At 37.0% G+C, this 22,970-nt stretch overlaps 1 protein-coding gene across 3 annotated transcripts in view; it reads left to right on the top strand.

The window, feature by feature from the left end:
- LRFN2 (leucine rich repeat and fibronectin type III domain containing 2) overlaps nt 1–22,970 on the top strand; it is a 322,576-nt gene that overhangs the window by 167,387 nt on the left and 132,219 nt on the right. For 2 of the 3 annotated variants that reach the window (XM_051996895.1, XM_051996894.1), the window contains exon 2: nt 17,228–17,340. The exons of the other annotated variant lie outside the window; for it this stretch is intronic. The gene's annotated coding sequence lies outside the window, so the exon portion shown is untranslated. The remainder of the gene's footprint in view (nt 1–17,227; nt 17,341–22,970) is intronic. 3 annotated transcript variants of the gene reach the window in all.

Raw genomic sequence — 22,970 nt, 5'->3', positions numbered from 1 at the left:
AAAACCTATGTACTCCTAGGATAATGTTCTTAATAAATAAAATATAATACGTGGGATCACAAACTAAAATTGAAATACAGTGATCAAAATACTTTTTAGAAAAGGACTCTATTCTAGATCTGTGATTCTATGAACCAGGAGAGCAATGACATGAAAGCCAAGGGAGGAGAGAATATAGATGAAAAAGAAGTGTTGATCAGTACTAAATGCTTCAAAGAGATCAAGGAGATTGGAAACTAAAAAGAGGCTTTTGGACTTGAAAATTTAGAGATGATTAGTGACCTTTGAGAAAGCAGTTTCTGTAAAGTGTGTATGGGGTGAAAGCCATGCTTCATGGGGAGGTGGGTGGTGTGGGTAGCTAGGAAGCAAAGACAGTAAAAGTTAACCACGCTTCCTAGAAGTTTAAAAATGAAGAAGAGTAAAGAGGCAAGACTGTAAGTTGAAAAAGGGAAGCGTGCACTGAGCCATTCATGGTCTTCAATGACAATAACATCTACAATAACTTTAAGGCACATTTTTTTTTCCTGACTCATTACCAAGAGAGTACAACTTTGTATTCAATAAGCATAGTTAGGATTATATGTTTCTAAATTTCTCATCTTATACTTGCCTGCACTGATTACCATTTTCCTGCCCACTTATTCCATTTTACATACTCTCCCTGTTGACATTTCACTATTCTAAAAAGTTTGGGTGTTGTCTGTGAATCTGGAGAAGGCCCAGTTCACTTTCTTCCAGATACTTTATAGAAACATGAAATAAGATGATTCCTGTGTCAAACTGGACAACTTCACATTTTATTCTTCTCCATTCAGAGAAGTGATTTTTATCTGTTATACATTGTTTTAACTTCAGCTTCCAAAGAAGATGAGCTGGTTGAATGTTAGTAATAAGTCATCCCTACCCTGTGTTGATCGTTTACAAACCATTTATACTCCAAATGACAAATAAACCCCTCCAAAAGCCAGTCCTTCATGGTGCCCTATGGTGATTTTTGTTGAGGAGGGAAGAGTAAGGAACCTTATCAAAGACCTTCTGAAATCCTAAATCAATTACATCCACTAGTTCTCTTTTATCCACCTTGCTATTTCTTGCCTCAGAGAATTCTAATAGACTGGTCAGACATGATTTCTCCTTACAGAACCCACAGTACCTTTCCCTCAGTAGGTTATATTTGCTTAAGTGTTCAGTGATCCAACTCTTTATTATACATTCTACCAGCTTGCCCACTATAAGAAGTGAAACTCATTAGTTTGTAGTTGCCAAGGTCTCTCCCACAAAAAAAAAAGAAAAAAAAAGATGTGAGTCACGTTGGTAACCTGCTGGTTCTCCAACATAGTGGCCATTTGGAATAAACCACTACATGTCTTGGCCCAACTGTTTCCCAATTTCACCCTTGAGTTCCTTCAAAACTCTCAGGTGGATAGCATCCAGTCATGGTGATTTCTCCGTATTTGGAGAGACTCATGCATAATGGGGCCTGGTCCCTTGGACACAGAGCCCATGAAGTAGACTGCTTGATGGGAGGGACAAAATAGGGTGGTGGTAGGCTTGACAAGTACTGGACAAGGGCTCCAGACTTTCTCAGGATCACATGCAGAATGGGACTTCTGTGCTGGGGAATTTCCTCCCCATGCCGGGGAATTTCTGAGTCTTGCCTGTCGATGTTGGAAGAGTTTATCTTGTCACCGAGCTGCACTGTCTGCTGATTTATCTCTGTCCAGGGGAGTAGGGCCCAGCTGCAGACAGCAAACATATTGAGTAAATTCCTAATGAACTGATTACTCAGCTTAGCATTTTAACTGCTGCATTAAGCATCCTCTCACCCTCATAAACATGTTGAACTACTGAAGGGATTATGGCTTCCAGGCCAGCTACTGTGTCACTGGGAAAAATTAATCCCAAGATTTAATCAAAGACAAACCCACAAATGACTGGAGGGCCCTGGGTTTTTCCTCTCTCTGCATGCCTTCTGAGCACAAAGCTCAGGAGAAGTGGTCCAGGAATTCAGCGACTTCAGAATGGAAGTGACCTTGAAAGCTTGGTAAATCCATCCCTTTGATTCTGCACAGGGATGCACTAAGACCACCCTGAAAAGAAGGTTATAAAACATAATAGTAACGATAACAGTGGACATTTATATGGTGTTTTATGGTTTTACATATGTTATCTTGTTGTATATATTGCTCTGAGGCAATGGACTCACTATTCTCCTAGTGGAATGTCCCCAACTCAACTGAGGCTGTCTCCTTTTATAGGAGCATCTACCCAAGAGGAGATAATTATTCAACAACCTTTATCAAATGTCTCCTAGGTGTCTGGCACTATGATAGGCACTGGGATAACAAGTAAAAGTCTCTTCCTTCAAATTTAATAGAAGAGGGGACTTTTAAGACCTTTTTTTTAAAGACAATGCACCTCAGTACACCCCTGAATGGAGCAGCACATGACAGAGAAGAGATTGAATTATCTTAACTGTTTCTGAAGCTTTGGTCAGCTATTTTTTACTTACCATGACCTCCAGTCCTTCTTCAGTAGGGTCTGAACAATCAACCATATTTACTTTGGGAACTAACCATTTTTTTCCTTCAATTCTGTTCAATAAACAAGAATAAGCACTTACTGTATACTAAGACACTGGGTTGAGCATTGTGGAAGGGTACAAAGACAAAACTGAAACAATTTTTCTTGGCACTCAAGAAATTTGCCTTCTTTGGGAGATAAGGTAAAAACAACACATACAAAAATAAGTAAAATAAGTAAAAAATGCATTAAAAGTAAACATAACATATTTATTTATTTTATTTTGAGAAGGAGTGCTACTAACTGGGGAATAAAGAAAATCTTCATAAAGAATGTAGCATTGAGTTGCACCTTAGAGGGAACTGGGAATTTCAGTGGAGCTGAAGAATAAAAGCATTCCAAATTTAAGACACAGCTTGCGTAAAAACGTGGAGGTGGAAGATGGAATGTTGTATATAGAGAACAGCAAGTAGTTTAGTTTAGCTAGAACATATGAGGGGAAATAACATGAAATAGTCCTCAAAAGACAGGTTAGCTATAGATTGTGACTATCCTTAAATGCCAAACAGATGCATTTTGTATTTTATCCCAGAGGAACTAGAGATCCAGTCAAAGTCCTTGAATAGCATTGTTAATATGCACAAACCCATGTGTAAGATCTATTTACATTTTCCATGTTTAGAGGTATCAATGGATTTGGCATACTGCTGCCTAATGAAATCATTTTTTTCTTTATTTTTAAAAAATTCATCCTGTTGCATGCCTTCATTTACTCTAACCTATATGTACTCCAATAACTTCCTAACTAATCTCATTTCTAGTCTCTCCTCCATTCCAATCCATTTGACATATGTTTACCAGATTGGTCTTCTTGTAGCACAGTTCTAACCATGTCATTCTGCTCAAAATAAATGTTTGTCGACTTTTTTAAAAATCAAATTGAATTTGAGATCTAACTTTCCAAGTAAATTTTAATGTCCTTGTACTCAAGTCTTTTGTTTTATTCATGTTTTCCCCCATAGCTCCTAACTCAGTTTTGGGCACATATTAAATGATCAGCAAACATCTGTTGAATGAATAAACAGTTGCTTACTTAATTGAATGTGACTTTGAAACCAATCTCTTCACAAGGGGAGATAACAAAGAATACCGAATCCATCCCCATCCTTACCCATTAATGGAGGTATTTGCATTTATTGGTATATGGACAAGATGCTAACTTTTGTCCATCCCTGTGTGAAGATTGAGCTTATTTCTGCTAATAAATAGAGCTAAGTGTGAACATTGAAGTAGTAATGGATGAGCAAACATCCCAGAGAGGTTGTTAAGCTCTAGCTCAAGGAGAAATCCAACTACAAAGAAAAGTCCAGATACTGAGAAAGAGAAGAATGGTATGGGGAGCAAATCAAAACACTTTCAAAGAAGCAATTTTACTTCTCGTACTCATAGTCTCATAGACCTTGAGGGATTTTAGGACTCTAGTCAAATTAACTAAATTTGTAGATGAAAGAACTGAGGTCCAGAGAAGTTAAAATAAAATTTCAAGGTCATGGAGGTACAATTGGACTTTAACTGAGAACTGCTCATTCCAAACCCAGCACATCTCATTGCCCTTCCATGAGAACCAAGCTGACCTGGAGTATCATTAGGCTAAACCATAGTAGAAATTGAGGAGCCAGGCTAAAACTATTTTTCTCAGGAAGCTCAGAAAAAAAATCAGACTGAACCAGGACCAGAGTAGTTAAGCATATGGCAGAAATGATTTTACATAGAACCAGGGAGTTTTCTTCATGGGGATGAACGAATACTGGTGAAAATAAAACTCTGTGTGAATGGCCAGAGGCTTCCAGAGACAAGGGAACTCGGTAAAACTTAGAATCACACAGAGCATAGAATATCACCATTGGAAACAAACACAAACTAACTAGACTACCTAGTTTAAACCTATTATTTCACAGAGCAGAAGAACTGAGGTCTGGGGAATGAATTGACTGACCCAAGGATACAATTTCTCTTTACCTGGGTGGAGCAAGACCCTGCTAGTAACAGGCATAACTGTGTTGTGATTAATTTCAATTATTTTATTCATAAACTGACATCGTTTTTATTACTAGCAGAAAGGTAGTGTGGTATAATATTCTGTTGTTCAGTTATGTTTAATTCTTTGTAATTCTGTGGACCATAGGATTTTTGTAGAAAAGATGCTGGAGTGGTATGCCATTTCCTTCTCCAGTGTTAAGGCAAAAAGGGTTTAAGTGACTTGCACAAGGCACATAGCCAGTAAGTATATAAACAGTATAATAGAAAGTTGGCTTCAACTTCAAAAACACCAGGCTTTATGTCCTGCCTCATATACATTCTGGCTGCATGGCTCTGGACAAGCCATTTAACTTTAACATTAATAAAACACTAACAATAGTACAGATTATTCTCTACAACTAATATAAGCTGCTAATTAGATACTGATCTGCATTGGTAGAGGGAGCATGTTCACTAGGAGTCCCCCATAACAATAAAACCACAGGTGCGCCCTCCCTAACCCACTCACATCCCAAATAATGATGCTATTTCAACATTTCAGAGATCTGTAATTTTGTCAGTATGAATGCTTCCCTCGTTAATATGAATCACAACTCTTCTGTGACTCAGTATTCTTTGATAGATATAATTGTAGAAAATTTCATCGCTCTTTAGCTAACCAGATAATGAACTTCTCCCAACTTAGCCAGACTGAACATTGGACCACAGGGCTACAAGCCACTTTCAACCACATGTATGAAGACTTTCCAGCTTTGTAGGACTTGTAGAGTTTGTGCTGTGTTGATCTAATGTTCAAGAATTAAGATCTGGGTTCCTGCCATGAAGAGATGTGAGAAAGTCCTTGGTGAAAGAATAGCAATAAAGCTATAGCTTTTAAAAACTTTAAAGAATACAGACAAAAAGAAGAAGTGAGAGAGAGAAGGGAAAGAAATTGAGGAAGGAAGGGAAGACAGAGAAGAAAAGATTGAGATGAAGGGAGATTGAGGAGAGAAGAAGGAGATGGAAGGAGGAGGAGAGCAAAAATTAGGAGAAAAGTGAGAGAAAAAAGAGAAGAATATTGTGATAGAAGAAAAGAAAGAGGTGGAGGAGGAAAGATGTATGGGGAAACATAAGAAAGGAAGAAGGAAGAGGTGGAGGCAAGAGATACTGAAGAAGGAGTAAAGGGAAGGAAGGACAGAAAGGAAGGAGAGGAGAAGGAAGAATGAAGATAGAGAAGAGAGGGAAGGATGGAGACTGTAAAGACTTATGTAATTAGGAACTCAGAATAGAGTGGGTTTCTAGAGTCAGACAAGGTGCAAGGCAATACTCAATATGCCATGCAGACTGAGACAGATCATAAGTATAACTGATAGTCTAGAGCAGAGGTCAGAATTCAAAAAGTATGTTGCAGTACCACAGATAGCTCCCATTTGTGCTGCTTCCCTAGCACTGGCTTCTGGGTTTCTGAAACCTTTACTCACTTGCTTATTCTAGACTGCAGATTGACTGCCTTCTAAATCATGCTCTGGGGATCTCAAAGGCACCTTACTAGATGCAAGTAGGCTCTGATTCTCTTTTGATAGAGAGTCAGTTTTATTCACCAAGCATCATATGTGCCACCCTAAAAGGGAACTCACTGGGGTTGGGAGTAGGGGGAATTGTTACTTATAGGAAGCAAAAACCTGAGGTTTAGCCCCTGAGTAGGAAGCACTGATTTCTTTATCACAGGTTTCAAACTCCTTTCAAGTCAGGGGGCAGGGGCAAGTACCCTCATGGATAGAAAGGAAGGAGAGAAATGGAGGAGGAAACAGAAGACAAGAAGGAAAAGGGATTGAGGATGTGCTATCCAGTTTCACTCCAGTCCCATTCAAGCCTCCCTGGTAAGCCTGATACCACTAAGGGATCTTATTAGTGTCTTACTTGACTGCATGATATCTTTTTTCCCTTCCCCTGAAATTTTCTATGAAGTGCTGAGCTGCTACCTTCAGTAGGAACACCTAAGTAGTTGCCAATAGGAATGATTTTAGCCAAGGGAAGAATAACAGAAGCTAGTGTCTGGGGAGGACAAGGAGGCAGTAGGGAGAGGGGTTTGGACTTGGGGGGGAGAGGAAGAGTGTAATCTGCTGAGACCACTGGAGATAGTTCAGTTCCAATTTCAGAGGAAACTGTCAAGTGTTACCCTAATAACCACTGATCCTAGACATCTCTGGGCAACAACCAAATAAATAAATAAATAAACAAACAAACAAACAAACAAACAAATAAATAAATAAATAAATGGGTTTAGGGTTGGGTTGGGTTATATATTTTTTGTCTTTTTGTCTTTTCTTTTTCCTGCTGCCAGGAGGAGAAGCTGGGATCTTGGGCAAAGCCTGGGGTGCAGCAGGCAGGCAGACAAACAGGCAGGCTGGCTGTCTTCAGCAGAGGCCCTGCTGTGAACTGGGAAGATGTGATTAAATAATGAGGGGGCCCCACAGCTAAAGAGAAAGACAGCTCATTCCCTGCCAGATTCTAGGATTTTCCATAGAGAATCCAGCCAAGATTCAGTAGCATCATTTACCCCTCCCCCATATCAACCTTTTGTCTAGTTTGGGGACCTTAGTGATACTTTTTCTCCAGAAGTATCTATCAACAAGGAAAGAATAGAAAAATTTCTCTGAGGAGGTCAGCTGTGTAAATCAAGCAGGGCTAAAAAGAAATAGACTTAACCTTCTGGGGTTGGGGAGTAAGGGGTATATGGATGACTATCTAAGGATTATTATTATTATTCCATTACAACTGCTGACCAACTCCTACCAACAGGCAGATAGGCAGAAGAGCCCTGAGAAGCATGGTATTCTTTCTTTGACTCTTACCCCACTGCCAATCGCTATTCTTATTTTTAGCCCACCATACAAAGCCATTACCTAGGGAAGCAACTCCTGTAGAGAGGACGCCAGCCATCCCCACCAACTGCCAACTAACTGCCATGCACAGGACAAGTAAGCCAATCTTGCTGAATCAGCAGAGCACTCTGAGAAAAAACATGGAAGCTTAGGTGCTAGGCAAGGTAGTACCCCTACCGCCACCTAAACAATCATTTCTTCTCAAAGCCTGAACCCACAAGCCCTGGCAATATTGATATTAAATAATGACATCAAAGAAGAGTCATTAAATCTGTTTTGCTACTGTACCCTAAGGATCTTGGGACTTTTGCATGTGACTTTCAGATAAAACATTCCCAGTGTAGACTTGCTTTCAGAATGTGAGTTCCTAGAAAGCAGATGGTGTCTTACTTTTCAATGTGCATCCCAGCACTTAGCACAGTACCTTGCACATAGTAAACACCTAATAAATGTTATATCATTAATTTATTCATTCATAGAGACAAAAAGAGACATTTTCCCCATAAGTATCTTCCCTTCCTGCTGGCTGAGGATTGAAATACTCTAAATTTAGGACAAAGGTGTCATTCTATGAGGGAGTTTTAAAAAGGAATAAACAAAGTGCTTAGTATGTTCCAGATGCTGTGCTAAATTATGACAATACAAAAACAAAAAGGAATTAGTCCCTGCCCTCAAGGAGCTTACATTCTGCCTGGGAAGACGATATGTGCATATATAGATATATGCAAAATAGATACAAGGGAAAGCTGGGGTATGTAGGAGAAATGCAGTACAAGCATCTGGGGGAGATCATTAAAGATTTCATATTAAGGATCAAACCTTTCCCCAAGGAAAGGGTTCACAATGACTAAATTCATACTGAGTTCTCAGGAGCTGATGCTATATCCTTTCCAAGAGAAGATTTGATGGAAGAAGAGAGAAAGGAAAAAATCATCTGGAAGGTTTTTTTTCTTTCTTTCTTTCTTGATATATGTATTTTATACCCTCTACACTACCCACTGTATTTCCCCCCTCTCTTCTTCCCAAAGTGCTATCCAATACAATTAAAAACTAAACAAAAGGAGAAAAAAGTTTAACAAAACTAAAAAAGGAGAAAAATCAGCATTTTATGCAGTGTTACATACTCTGGTTCCCTACCTCTATAAAGAAGCATGGGTAAGGGGAAATATCATCTCATGTCCCTTCTGGGAGTCATGCTTTGTCTTTACCCTTTTTCAGTATTTAGATTTTATTGTATTGTTATTGTTTTCTACATTTACTTTGTTACAGGTTGATTTTGTCCCCCTAGTTCTGTTTGCCTTATTTTGCATTACTTTATACAAGTTGAAGTTTTATGAAAGAGGCAAAAGCCTTTCTGGAGGGTTGGCATGGAAGTGGGGGAGGGGTGAATTGTTAAAAGGAGAGGTAAGAGGCACTATTTCTTCATTTATTCAACAAAAAATTTATATTAGCTTTTTTAAATGTGAAAGACACTAGGAGAAGATACAAAATTTAAATGTCACAATCCTGGAAAGTAGATGCTGTTAATATACTTATTTTATAGTTAAAGAAAATGAAACAGAGAGAGATTAACTGATACTATCAGGACCACATAGTTTATAATTCTGAAGCTGGATTTGAACTCAGGTGTTTCTGAATCCAGGTCCATCTCCATCACTCTATCCATTGTATCATTTAGCTCCTTAATTCTTTTACTTTCACTTTGTAGTGTACAAGTAATTGTTCAAGAACCTTCCCTATATATGACACACTTCTAAATTTAATCTACATAATTAACATTTTTCTCCATCACTTTTTAAAAGTCTAGACAATAGTGTTTGTTGATTTCTACAATGTAAATGCTCACACTGAACATTTAACAATCAGCTAACCATGTCAGAACTAACTTCAGCATAGCTTTGCCCCAACCCCTTTCTATTCTACAATTCATTTTCAGGAAAACCCATATTCTACTTCATACTAACATTCAGTGGCAAAATATAGGTAAGACAACTGGTAATAACTTAGAATACAGTGGGGGAGCTTGGTCTTTTAAAACTAAGATGTTTCCAAGGTCTCAGTTTGTCTGAGGTGATTAAAGTATATGGAACAAAAATGACTTAGTTTGCTTTCACAAAAAATGAATCTGGGAAGGAAGACCCTCAGAGTTCTGACCAGAACAGAAACAATTGCTATTTATACTTACTTTGAACCATTAAAACCTGAACAATGAACAAGTGAAGCTTGAGCTGGAACCTATTATTAACCAATCAGTTAGAACCAGAGTGATTTAGGTTTAAAGGACATACACATACACACACACACACACACATATACACACATGGAGGTGGGGAGAGAGTGAGAGAGAGAGACAGAGAGACAGAGAAAGACAGAGAGAGAGAGAGAGAGAGAGAGAGAGAGAGAGAGAGAGAGAGAGAGAGAGAGAGAGAGAGAGAGATTTATAGACAGAATTGAAGGCACACAGAGACACAGAGATACAGAGAGATACAGATGGAAAGAATAGTAATATCTGAGATGATCATTGAATGTATCACTTGAGAGAACTGAACTGAGCCTGAAATGAAGATTAAAAATTGTGAGAAGGATAAATGAGGTACATAGGGGATGACTTGAGCAAATGCGTGGAGGAAGGAGCTGGAAACTGAACTTTAGCACTAGCTAGCCATTCAGAGCAGAGAGTGTGTGAAGGAGAGGGAAATGAAATCAGGCTAAGAGGATTGGTCAGTCAGATTATGACGGATTCACATGGCAGGATGAGAAATATGTTTCTTATCCTATGGATGATAGGGAACATTTGAAGGCTTTTTAGTGGGGAAGTTACATGGTCAAACCTGGGATATTACTCTTTGTACTACTTGTCTCACTGAATGTACACTAAAACACAAGTTGTTGTTAGTATCCCAGGACACCAAGACACAGATATTAAATATGCTTTGTAAGAAAGAGTGCAGAATATGCCAGAAGGGGATCTTTCCCTAAGATGTCCTTCTGAGATAGGGTAGAGAAGCCTGAAATCTTAAGGAAAAAGCTACTAGATCTAGGTACTCTCCAGCTTGGGAGCCAAGATTTCTTAAGTGGCTTATCTGAGGTCAGGAAGCCAGAAAACTGTAAGTTTTACATACTTTTTATGCCTTTCCATTTATCTGGAAATTGCTGAGTTTCCCAATATTCCATGATGGGTGAGGGAGGGGAACAATTAGATTCTATTTAATCCAATTAAATTTTGCCAAGGTTTTTGAGCATCTACTGTGTATTTAGTATGTGACCTAAAACAGCAACTATTCTTAATTATCAATAGGAAAAGGACTCATATGTGCAAAAATGTTTGTAACTGCTCTTTTTTGTGGTAGCAAAGAATTGAAAAATGAATGGATGCCCATCAACTGGGTAATGGCTAAACAAGTTGTACTACATGAAAGTAATGGAATATTATTCTATAAAAAAGGATGAACAAGCTGATTATAGAAACTTTTGGAAAGATTTACATGTACTGATGCTGAGAGAAACAAGCATACCTCGGAATACACTGTACACAATAATAGCAAGAGTATGAAATGATCAACTATTTAAAGGCTTGGTTCTTCTCAATGGTTCAGTCATCAAAAGCAATCTCAATAGACTTTGGACAAAAAATGCCATCTGCATCCAGAAAAAGAACTAAGAAGACTGAATATAAATCAATACATGCTATATTTACTTCTTTTTTCTGTTTTTTAAAATCTCTCTCATGGTTTCTCCTCTTTTCTCTGATTTTTCTCTTCTAACATGAATCATAAAGCAATGTGTATTCAAAATAAATTTACTACAATTTAAAAATTATCAATAGGAAAATGCATAATACTTTACTGGATTTTTGAATGGTTGGTAATTTCATCAGGATAGATACTGTGGGCTCAGGCTAGTTGGGTGCAGATCACAATCCTCCCGGTCCCTTTTATTCAGTATAGTTCTTTTTCTTAGTTTTCCATAAATTCTTTATATATGCATATCTGAACCCATTATGATGGAGGTGCTCTTCTAGTACTCTTTATATCTAAAGGGCACCAACACAACACTTAAGATGTTCATCTTTTGTCTCTATTCAAAACAAATAACATTACAAGAAAAAATAATATTAAAAGATGGCTGCTAATTCCAATAGATTTGTGATGGAGAAAGCTGTCTTCATCCAGAAAAAGGACTGTTGGAACTGAATGTGGATCACAACATAGTTTTTTCACCTTTTTTTGTTGTTTGCTTGCTTTTTGTTTTCATTCTCATTTTTTTCCTTTTTGATCTGATTCTTCTTGTGCAGCATGATAAATGTGAAAATGTGATAGAAGAATTGTACATGTTAAACATATATTAGATTGTTGTCTAGGGGAAGAAGTGGGGGAAAGGAAGGAGAAAATTTTAGAACACAGGATTTTGCAAAGATGAAAGTTGAAAACTATATTTGCATATATTTTGAAAATAAAAACCTATTATTTTTTTAAAAGTTGAAAGATGGCTTCATTATGTTCCTTCTTCATTGTCCCATTCTTATCCCCATAACTTATGTCAGTAAATAATATGAAGAAGACAAGACAGAGATTTTTGTCCCAAATTATTACCTGTATTGCCTGAAGTTTCACCATCAAAGATTAGTCCCTTTAGTTCCTTGAAGTTTTTTATTTGTTTACAGAAGTTTTGCATTAAAATGTAAACCCTTTTAGTGGAGGTCAGGTTTTTTTTTTTTTTTCTGTAGGTATTAGTGGCTACCACCCCTGTGGAAAAAATGACTCAGTTTTATTATACTATAATTTACTTTATCACAACTATAAGGTCTACAAAAACTTCTCACAGTATTTCTTTAACATAAGTAATTCAGATATTATTAAAACTATTTTACAGATGAGGAAACTGAGGCATAGACTATTTTTCTAATAGTCACACTGTTGAGGTTTAGAAAGGAGACCCCAAAAGTTTGGGGTCAGAGACTGGTGGTATGAGATGTCTCAAAAGAATTTGCAGACTTGAACCCATCTCCAATTCGAAGGGCAAAATTTATTGTAATTGTAATGCCCATTGAAGCAGGCTAAATTTCTAAAGCAAAGAACCAATAGAAAGAATGTAAATCTATAGGACAAAGTTAGCGAAACCAGAGCTTCACAGTACTTATTCGCTAATTTTATGGCTTACAGGGAGGTTTGAGGGATTCATTATTGTCTCAGTAACTTGGTTATCATTGACCAGCAGATAATCTCTATCTGACAGTCAGCGATGTTTGTAGAACATTAATCCTAAAGTCAGAAGACTTTAGAATAATTGACAGACAGGTTGTTAGAACAATAGCACTCCACGGTCAGGGGATTTTAGGATTACTGCTATATTTCCTCTAGAAGCTATACCCTATCAACACTATAGCCAAGAATCCATCTTGATCTCATGACTCCAAGTGGAAAGTATCTCTGCTATCCCATATTGCATTCTGAATGCTTGGTGCCTGTGTGATCTTGAGTAATAAATTACATCCCTTTTGGACCTTAGTTTTCTCAAAAATGAGGGGATTATGACTAGATTATCTTTAAAGTCCCTTGCAGCTCTAAATCTATAGCCCCATCATATTATGATGAAGTGGCAACCTTCTAAATGAAAGCTCCTACATAAAACAAAAACAAAACAAAAATTCAGAATTAGAAATCAGGTGATGGAGGATGCAGCAACTTGTAGAGAAAGGGTTTATAAATGGGTGGTGGGGCATAGCTTTATTCACTTTTGTTATTTTTTCTGTCTGGGCCCCTTTGCCTTCCCTCCAATTAGTTAGCAGGGATCCTGGTTTGACAGTGCAAAGGAGGAAGACAGGGGAGTGTGGAGAAGGGTGAGAAAAAACTGAGCAAGTCAAGTATTCCGGCTTCCCTGCCCTCCCTCCACTGGGTCCTTGTACCTCCCCCTCCTTTTCCTACCTCCTTCCTCGTGGCTGTCGACTCACACGTGCGACACAAGCTGTCTCTTTAATTATCACACCGAGAAGGAGCCGCAAACAGGTTTAAGATGTTCACGGTTTGCTGCGTCTGTGTTACATCCTGAGTGCGTGTAAACAACATCTTGTGGTATTGTCTGATAAATTAAACATTTCTCCTTCCTGAGGTTGAAGACGAACACTGCTTGTCCCCAAAGAGGGACACAAGAAACTCACCATGGAGCATCTTGCTGATTTGTTGGGTTAGAGAAGAGGGAGAGATGCCTTTGAAAGAAATAAGGGGCATAAAGAAAACGCTACTACAGCTTAGGAAGTGTGTGGGTCTATTATTTGGACAAGTTGACTATTAATGTGGAAAGAAGGCTACTTAGAAGGAGCCTCCTCGGGAAAGAGGAATACAGAGAAGTCATTCCTTCCTACACTATCCAAGGCAGCAGTGAGGGATGATGGGAGTCTGGAAAATTTGAAAACTCTCAGATAATTCTGGCTGAAGCTAGATGAGAAGAACTCTCCAGGTCAAATTCAGGAACAGAAACTCTGGGATTCTCTTCCCTACACAATATAATATGTGACTGAACAAGTTATAAATTCTCTTAGACTTAGTTTCTTCATCTACAAGATGAGAATTTTGGACTAAGGTTCCTTCCAGCTCTAAATCTAGGATCCTAAGGGATCCTCTTTGGCAAAGAAAGTTAAGATGATTAAAAAAAAATCTGGATAACCCTTAGATTGGGTACTCAGTGCTCAACCAATAATTGAGAGTTTATTATGGTTTTAATTTATAAGAAAACGTGATCAGATCACTAATCAGCATCTTTCTAGCCTTATTTTATAGGTATGGATTCATTAAAAATTGCATATTTGTATTAAATCTGGAATTTCTCTCTGAGTACATATGCTTGATGTCTTTTTCATTTAAAAAAATCTGCATTCCTTGTATTTTAAAAATAAATGTTATTGATATCTTTTATTTTTACATCTCTTATCTTTCTTACTCAATTATTTCCCTCTTCTCCCCTATAACAATTCATCCCAAAAGAAGAAAAAACAGTTTAGTAAAGCTAACTAGTATATTGAACAAGTCAGACATCATGTGCAGATGTTCTCTCTGTCTTAAACAAAGGTATCTATTTACTGAGTGACGTTTAGGCTGCCACAATCCTGTCCTTCTTAATGATCTCTGGAATTGTTGGCTGGAAAGAGGACTCAGATGTCCCTTAAAATCTCTTCCCACAGCAGATTCATAATGATTTTCCTTCCTGAAGCATTTTTATTCTCCTCAGGTAGAAGTGGTTTATCTTGATTACAAATTTCAAAGCACTTTGTTGGGTCACACCTTTTTGCTTGTTTTTATTTTCTTTATAATCGAGTTATTTGTGTGTTCATGCCTTCTCATAAAAATTTAGAGAAAAATAATTTAATGGATAGAAAACTAACTCAAATCAGGAAGACTTAGGTTTAACACTTTAATTAATTGGTAAAGGCAGTTATCATCTCAGGCCCTAGAGAAATTTTTAAGCCTAAAAATTGTAGACAAATAGACTATCTGCATTGTTGGAGGGAGTTTCCCCACCAGAAATTACAAACATGAATGAAAAAACAAATCTAAACCAAAAAGAAAACTAGATGTCAAACTCCTGAATAGCAAGGTTTGTGAAATCCATTTGTGATCCCAGAATCTAACCTAGTTTCTTACATATAGTAAGTGCTTAATAAATGTGTGATGAATTGACTTGTATTTATTTACTTTAAGATACAGAAGGGATTTTTAAGACTCAAAAAAGTGAGGGCCAAGCCCTACCTCTCAAAGTAATAGCTTGATCTAGAACAATTACTTATTTAATATGGACAATAGTCTCATTATCTATAAAATGAAAGATCTTGGAATAAGTGATCTCTGAGATCCTTCCTGGCTATGACATTCTAGGGCTCCAATCTATGTTTATAAAGCTGTCTTTTATTTTGAATTTGACAATTTGCCTTTTTTTCCTTTTGAAGGCAACTGGGGTTAAATGACTTTCCTAAGGTCCCATAGCTAGTAAGCATCTGAGGCTGGATTTCAACTCAAGTCCTCCTAATTCCAGAGCCAGTACTCTATATCCATTATGCCACCTACCTATTTCAACTTTTTTTCATTTTTATTGATGTTTTGATTTTAAAACACATTCATTTCTGAATATATCTAGCCATCTCTTGAAACAAAAAAAAAAAGAAAAAAAATTCAAGAAAACTAAAATATATCTCTAACTAGACATGAAATATAGCGTTCTTAGTTCTTCATTTTCTTATCTCTTCAGGGATCAAATCATTATAATTTAAATGTCAGTTTTTTACATTTTGTTCCTTCTGTTTATGTTCTTGTGGTTATTGTATATGTAGTTTTCCTGATTCTGCTTGTTTTACTCTATATCATTTCATATAAGCATTTACATACTTCTCTGAATTCATGTTTGTTGTTCTTACAGCAGAGTGCTATTTCAATACAATTATGAAACACAGTTTATTTTGTCATTACCCAGTTGATAAATTTCTTTCTTGTTTCCAATTCTTTGCTATCACAAAAATGCCACTATCAAAGTTTTGTTGGCTGTGGGAACTTTATTTTTGTCTTTGACCTCCTTGAATGCATAAGCCTACTAGAAAGATCTCTGGATTAAAAGATATTAGCATATTAGTCACTTTTTAAATGTAATTCCAAATTCCAGCATCAATTCACAATTCTACCAGAATTGTGCCAGATAAATTATTTTGTAGGCTAGAAATATTTATTCCAATGAGCTGAATAATGTTCCCTTGCCTCTATCCCCATATGTGTACCCCTTAACTAATTAAATTAATTAATTCTCCTAAAACACAAGTTCTGGTGAAATAATGATACAGAGGATATTTAATTCCAGGGGAATAATGTTATGAATGGGAGCTAATAAAACAGCTGATACTGATGTAAGCACTTAAAAATTTGCAAACCACCTTGCAAACTTCTCATTTTAACTTCACCGCAGCCCTACAAATTAAGCACTATATATATTATCATACATGAGGAAACTGAGTCTAAAGGGAGATGAATCCTATGGTTACACAATTACTAAAAGACAGTTGCTATCACATTGCTGTCCCTGAGCAACCAAAATTCAGATTGTAAAAGCTTAGAATGTGTTCTAAAAATCTGAAAATGTATAATTTTTATAATGCGAATAGATTTCTTCCCTTCTCCATACTCTTCCTCACAAATTTTCCCCCAAATCAGATAGTAAGAAAACAATTCTTATCTGATAGATATGGTAAGGGATAAGGGAATAATCCCCAATACATTCACATACATAAGCCCATCCATATCAGCTGCAAAATGTGTAGGGAGAGTTTTCCTTTAAAAACAATTAACATGATAAAAAAATTTCTACAATAAACAATCCCTATACATTCTATATAAGATTATAATTACTGTGCATAATCAGCAGACCAACATTTATTTTATTCATTTAACAAACATTTTTAAGTGCCAACTGTGTGCAGTAATTCAATGGGATTTTCATTCATTTATACTTTGGATAAAGTTCTGTGCCTGAATAATTTCCCTTCCTTCCTTCCTTCCTTCCTTCCTTCCTTCCTTCCTTCCTTCCTTCCTTCCTTCCTTCCTTCCTTCCTTCCTTCCTTCCTTCCTTCCTTCCTTTCTCCCTCCCTCCTTCGCTCCCTTTTGAGAGTACTGTTAAAAACATCTACAAGGGAATGCTATAGGTGAAGCTTAACTGATTATGGAAAAAAAAATTCGGGAAAGTATGTCTTATGCTATTCTTGTAGATGAATTGGAGAGAAGTGAATTAGATAGTAGTATAGTCAGTTGATTTTTTTTTTATTGTAGACTGTCCTTCTGAATTGAGGCCCACATGATGTAGCCCAAAGAGCAACAGACTGGGATTCAGAAGACCTGGGTTCCAATCCCAGCTCTACCACTGAATTGCCATGTGAACTTAGGTAAGTCACTAATTCTCTTTGAATCTCAGTCTGCCCATCTGTAAAATGCGGCTACTATTCTCTGTTCTAAGTCATAGGATTGTTATTTTGAGGTTCAAGTGAGACAGCTAGATATCACCGCAGAAAGAGTACTGGAGTCAAGAATCCTTGAATATCTGAGATCAAATTCAACCTCAGACACTCATTAGCTATGTGGCTCTAGGTAAATCACCTAATCTCTGTCTGTCTCAGTTTCTTCTTCTGTAAAATGGGAATATCTCTTGTTACTGTATGGATAAATTTATACTATTTATAAAGTGTTTTGCAAGCCTTAAAAAGTGCTACATAAATATTAACAGCTATTACTTAGATATCTGAAAGGGGCTTTAGAAAGGATAAGTGCTATGCAGGGTAAATAGGGATCATTTGTGCTTGGTGAAGGAGGATTGAGGAAGGGCAGTTAGAGCAATCCAGTCTTTCAGCATTCCAGTCCTGTAGCAATAGTCAGCAACCTTTGGTGTCCTTCCTTTCATATCTTCATTATTGTGTGTCCTCTGCCAGACACATCTTTGTTTATATTCCCTGCATATGTTCTTGGGAATGTTTCTGATGAGTAGAACAGGATTATCAATCAGCTCCTGCTTTACTAAAGTTTATCAAACAGCACAGACTCCATGCTGTTGACCAAATCTGCTGCCCTGTTATGGTGGATCTGTCCCAAACAAGACATCTATTTCATTGATTTGGAGACTGATATATTTGCACAATTGGAGAAACCCCCAGAGGCCCAATGTAGGGTCATGAAAAGAGTGTTGGACTTAAAAGTTAGTAGATCTTGGGTTCAAATCCTTACTTTATCACTTACTATCTGTATGACCTTGAGCAATTGCTTAATCTCTCTGGATCTCAGTTTCCTTATTTGTAAAATGAGGGGACTGGACTAGATGACTTCTTAAATTCACTGTTCTTTGACCTACTCCAATCCTTAGCTGAACAGGAATCCCATCCACAATGTCCCTGAAAGGTGATTAGCTAGAACTTCCTTGAAACCTCAAAGGATGAAGAGTCCACTCTTTCTGAAACAACATCATTCAATTTTTGGACAGAACCTATTTTTACCAAGCTTTTCCTTAAGTTGAGACCATAGCTGCCCATTCTTTGTACCCTTTACCTATTACCTAATTCTGTCCCCTGGGTCTAATCTCTCTTCTGCCTCATTTCAAATATTTGAAGATAGCTATTTTTCTACACCATCCCCCTTTAAATCTTCTCTTTTCCAAGCTTAATAAACATCCCTAGTTACTTCATATGGTAAAATGTGTAGTGTTCTCATCATGTGGTTATCCTCCTCTGGATGCAATCCAGCTTGTCAATATTCCTTCTAAAATGAAAACTGAGAACAATATTCCAGATGTGGTCTGACCAGTGCAAAACACAGAGGGACTATAATTTCCCTTGCTTTGGACATTATGTTTCTATTAATGCAGGCTAAGATAGATTTAGCCTTTTTTGGCTCCTACATCACAGTTCTGACTTATATTGAGCTTCCATATAGTTCAGCGAAAAGGCTCACTGAATGATAAACTGGGACCTTAGAGACCCTTCAATCCAGCTTCTTTCGTTTATAGATGGAAAGATCGAGGCCTAGAGGGGTCCAAAGGCCTAGCCAATGTCCTAGATAAAAGAGCAAAAAAAGACTCAAAGTCACATCTTGAAGTCGGAAGACATGGATTCAGATCATGGCTCTGCTACTTATGACCTGTATTTGTTGTTCAATCATTTCAGTTTTGTCTGACTTCTATTTGGGTTTTTCTTGTCAACAAGACTAGAATGATTTGCTACTTCCTCTTCCAGCTCATTTTATAGAGGAAGAAATTGAGGCAAATAGAATTAAGTGATTTGCTTAGGGTCACAAAACTAGTAAGGGTCTGAGGTAAAATTCGAATTCAGGAAGATGAGTCTTTCCTTACTCCAGACCTAGTACTCTGTGTACTATGGCATCACCTAGCTGCTCTCTTACCCTTTACTCCTTTCAAATACTCTTAATATCCACAATCCACTGGGTTTTTTTTTTTTTGTTGTTGTTGTTGTTGTTGTTCCTGATATCCAATATTCTATGACCCTGCATTATTCATTTTCATTTGATGTCCTTCATTAATCCTTCATTAGATGGGCTACATAAACAAAAAAAATGAAAGACAGTCCCCATTTTCAAGGAGCTTTGGAGAAAAATAATGCGTAATTAGGATTTGAGAGATAGGGTAGGGAGAGAACATGTTTGAAAGCTTACCCTGGGACATGGGGGAGAGTTCAGTGTCTCATTTATGCAATGGCTAGAGCATAGATTGCATGATGAAGGAGATGGCAAAGAAGTGGTGTGGAAGCCTGGTTTGAAGCAAAATAAGGAGAAAGCTCACTTATTAAAAGCTGGAGTACCCAGGAGTAAAGTCCAAGCTTATGTTTCATCTCTCTGGCCCTCACTTCTTCATCTATTAATGGAAGGGCCTGGAAATAGATGACTTCTGATAAACTTTACAACTGCAAATGCTATGACCCTATGACTTCAAATCTAATCATTATACCATACTTGCCTTTGGCATATACCTGATTTATAGCTGGGTTCTTCTTGATGCTGATTGCATTTTTTTTAACACAAGCAATAGTACTTTACATTTATCCTTATTAAATTTTATCTTGTTAGTTTCATACTTCCATTATAATCAGAACTATAACTAGGGTGAGGCAATTGGGACTTTGCATCAGCATGCCAGAATTTTTGAAGACACTGAAAGTAGTCTTACCTTTTTAAAAGCAACTGAATTTAGTATCTAATTAGCAATGCTTAGTTAAAATTGAAAGATCCCAGACTACTATTCCTTAGCTCTTTGCCAAGCAGTCCTTGCTCTTCTTAGTATCAACCTCCTGTCCCACTTGAATTTATCTTCAAAAGTTGGCTTGAGAGTGCCTTTCATTTTACTTGTTCCAGGATATAGTCTGTGGTACTTGATGAAAGCACAAAAATTGCTAGTTATAGCTGTGATTCTAGCCTTTTTGGACCCTAATTTTATCATCTATTATATTTTCTAACATTCTTAGGTCCTTAAAGACTTTATTGAGCATCTATTCATGAAGCTCAATAATTCAATTCAATTAGCATTTATTAAGTAGAAGACATTGTACAAAACACACATAAGTATGGTGTAATGAATAGTCTCATAGCCACAAAATCCTAGATCTAAGACCTACTTCTGACATATACTGGATATGTGACTCTGGTCAAGTCAATTAACATCTCAATTCCCCTTGTTGATTTTCTAAGACTCTAAGATAAAGAATAGTCACTGATCTAAATTGTTACTGTGAATTTTCTTATTGAGTATATTTATTGGTATACTGAAGAAATCACAGGTCCAGACAAAAAAAGATTCTATATAATGCTGGAGACACAATGATGAAAATTCATATAGTCCTTTACTTCAAGGAATTTATGATCTGATAGAGATCTGACAAGTACACAGATAATTATGAAAAAAGACAGAATGTGATCAGCACAAAAGAGAAATCCTAACAAAGTAGTATACAGAATATGAGGAAAGAAACATCATTTTGAGTTTGGAAGGTAGAAGAAATCAGGGAAAGTTCTATGGAAGAAGTTGACACCTGAGCTTAGCCTTGAAGGATATGGAAAGGTCACATTCCAGGGATTAGGAGTAGGAGAAAGATAATTCCCAGAATATTTAGTCATCTAACCTGACTAGGCTGTACTATTTAAGGAGTAATAGTGGGAAATAAGTTTGAAAAGATAAGTTTGAGTCATTGTGGAAAACCTTGAGTGCCAGGCAAAGTAGATTGTTTGCATTTTACTTTATAGATCATGAGAATCCTTTGAAGATGATGAACAGAAAAAATATATGATCATATCTGTCTTTGGAAGATTGTGTTGGCAGTTTTGTGGATTTATTTGTATATTTTTTGCATTTGTTGTATAGAGGATTTATTGTATAAGGAAAAACTGGAAGCAAGAGACCAAATAAGGACATAGCAAGAGTAAAGTGTTGATTGTGGAGAGGAGAAGAGATGTTTGAAAAATATTTCAGAAATAAAATTGACAGAACTTGGTGAATGATTGACTGTGAAAGGTGAGGGAGAGCAAAAAATTTTTAAAAATGACTGAGATTTAAGCCTATGTCACTGAACGGGTGGTGATGGCCTGATGATAAATTTGGAATTTGAGAGGAGAGTTTGGGGAATAAGGAAACTATTTCTGTTTTACATATGTTGTGCTTGCAATGACAATATGACACCCATGTGGAGAGGATCAGTAAGCAGCTGGAGGTGAGCAGTTGGAACTCAGAGAAAAGCCTGGCATTTACTAGGGCATCATCCACATAAAGGTGATCCATTAAGCCATCAGAGTAGATGAAGTTACAAAAGGAAAGAAAAAGGAGAAGGTTAAAAACAGAGTCTTGGGGGACAAGGCATGGGAGGAAAAGAAGCCAGTAAAAGAGAATAAAGAGCACTCTGAGATGTAAGAGATCCTAAAGAGTCACAAAAACTAAATGAGGAGTAAGCACTAAAAAAGATGAATGTCTTTTGCATCTATACAAAGGGGACTATGGGTGCAAAACATTGCATATACTATCAGACTTGGATAATGTGTTTGTTGGTAAGTTTTGCAGAAATGCCTTTTAACACATTTTTTCTCTTATGCTTTGCTACAAAGGACAGCTCTCTGTGTAATGAAGGGAGGGATTTGGATTTGGAGAATGATATGAAGGTTATGTTAAAACAAAAGATAACAATAAAAACTTTTAAATTGTAAAAAAGAAAGAGATCTAATTCAGCAAAAAGATCAAAGGGGATAAGAACTAAGAAAAGGAATTAATCATTTCTATTATGATCTTGACCTTGCCTGTTAATATAATACCCACAATCCAAAGAGGGGAATGCAGTCTCAAATGACTTTTTCTATCTCTTTTTTAGACATCATATTCATTCATCCAACAAACATTAGGAAATTATTATGAAGTTAGCATTGTGCGATGCACTGTGGGAGAACAGAGAAAAGATAGACATGATCTCTGCTTCCAGCGAGTTTAGTCTAGAAGTAGAAGTGACATATGTACACACATAATTACAACAGTATACTTCATGAAGAGTTCACAAGGTACAAAGTGCCATGAATAAAGCTTGGCAAGAGAGCTCCATCTCTTTCTGCTTGGTTGGGGTGGCAGAATTGACAGATGAATAGCAAAATTTTAACTAATTCAGGATAATTGATTATTTGTTCAAGGTGTAGTCCCCTCAGTAAGAGATGGGAAGGGAAAAGTTAGATTGTTCCCTAATTATAGTAATCCTTCATATCTTTTGGAATTCTTTACTGGGCATGGATTCCCAGTGCAACAATCCCCTACCATGACACAGAGATCAGCAGAATACAATGGAAGAGCTTTGGATTTAAAGTCAGACGATCTGAGTTCAAATACTGAGTATTCCATTTACTAGCTGAGCAATCTTGTCATGTAACCAGGAAGAAAAGGAAGGTAAAAAGGAGGGATAGAGGAAAGGAGGAAGGAAGGAAGAAAGGGAGAGAAAGAGAGAGGGAAGAAAGAAGGAAGAAAGGAAAGAAGGAAGGAAGGAAGGAAGGAAGG

This window comes from Antechinus flavipes, chromosome 4, assembly GCF_016432865.1.
Source record: "Antechinus flavipes isolate AdamAnt ecotype Samford, QLD, Australia chromosome 4, AdamAnt_v2, whole genome shotgun sequence".
In the NCBI taxonomy this organism is placed as follows: Eukaryota; Metazoa; Chordata; class Mammalia; order Dasyuromorphia; family Dasyuridae; genus Antechinus; species Antechinus flavipes.
This window is presented reverse-complemented; position numbering and strand designations above follow the sequence as displayed.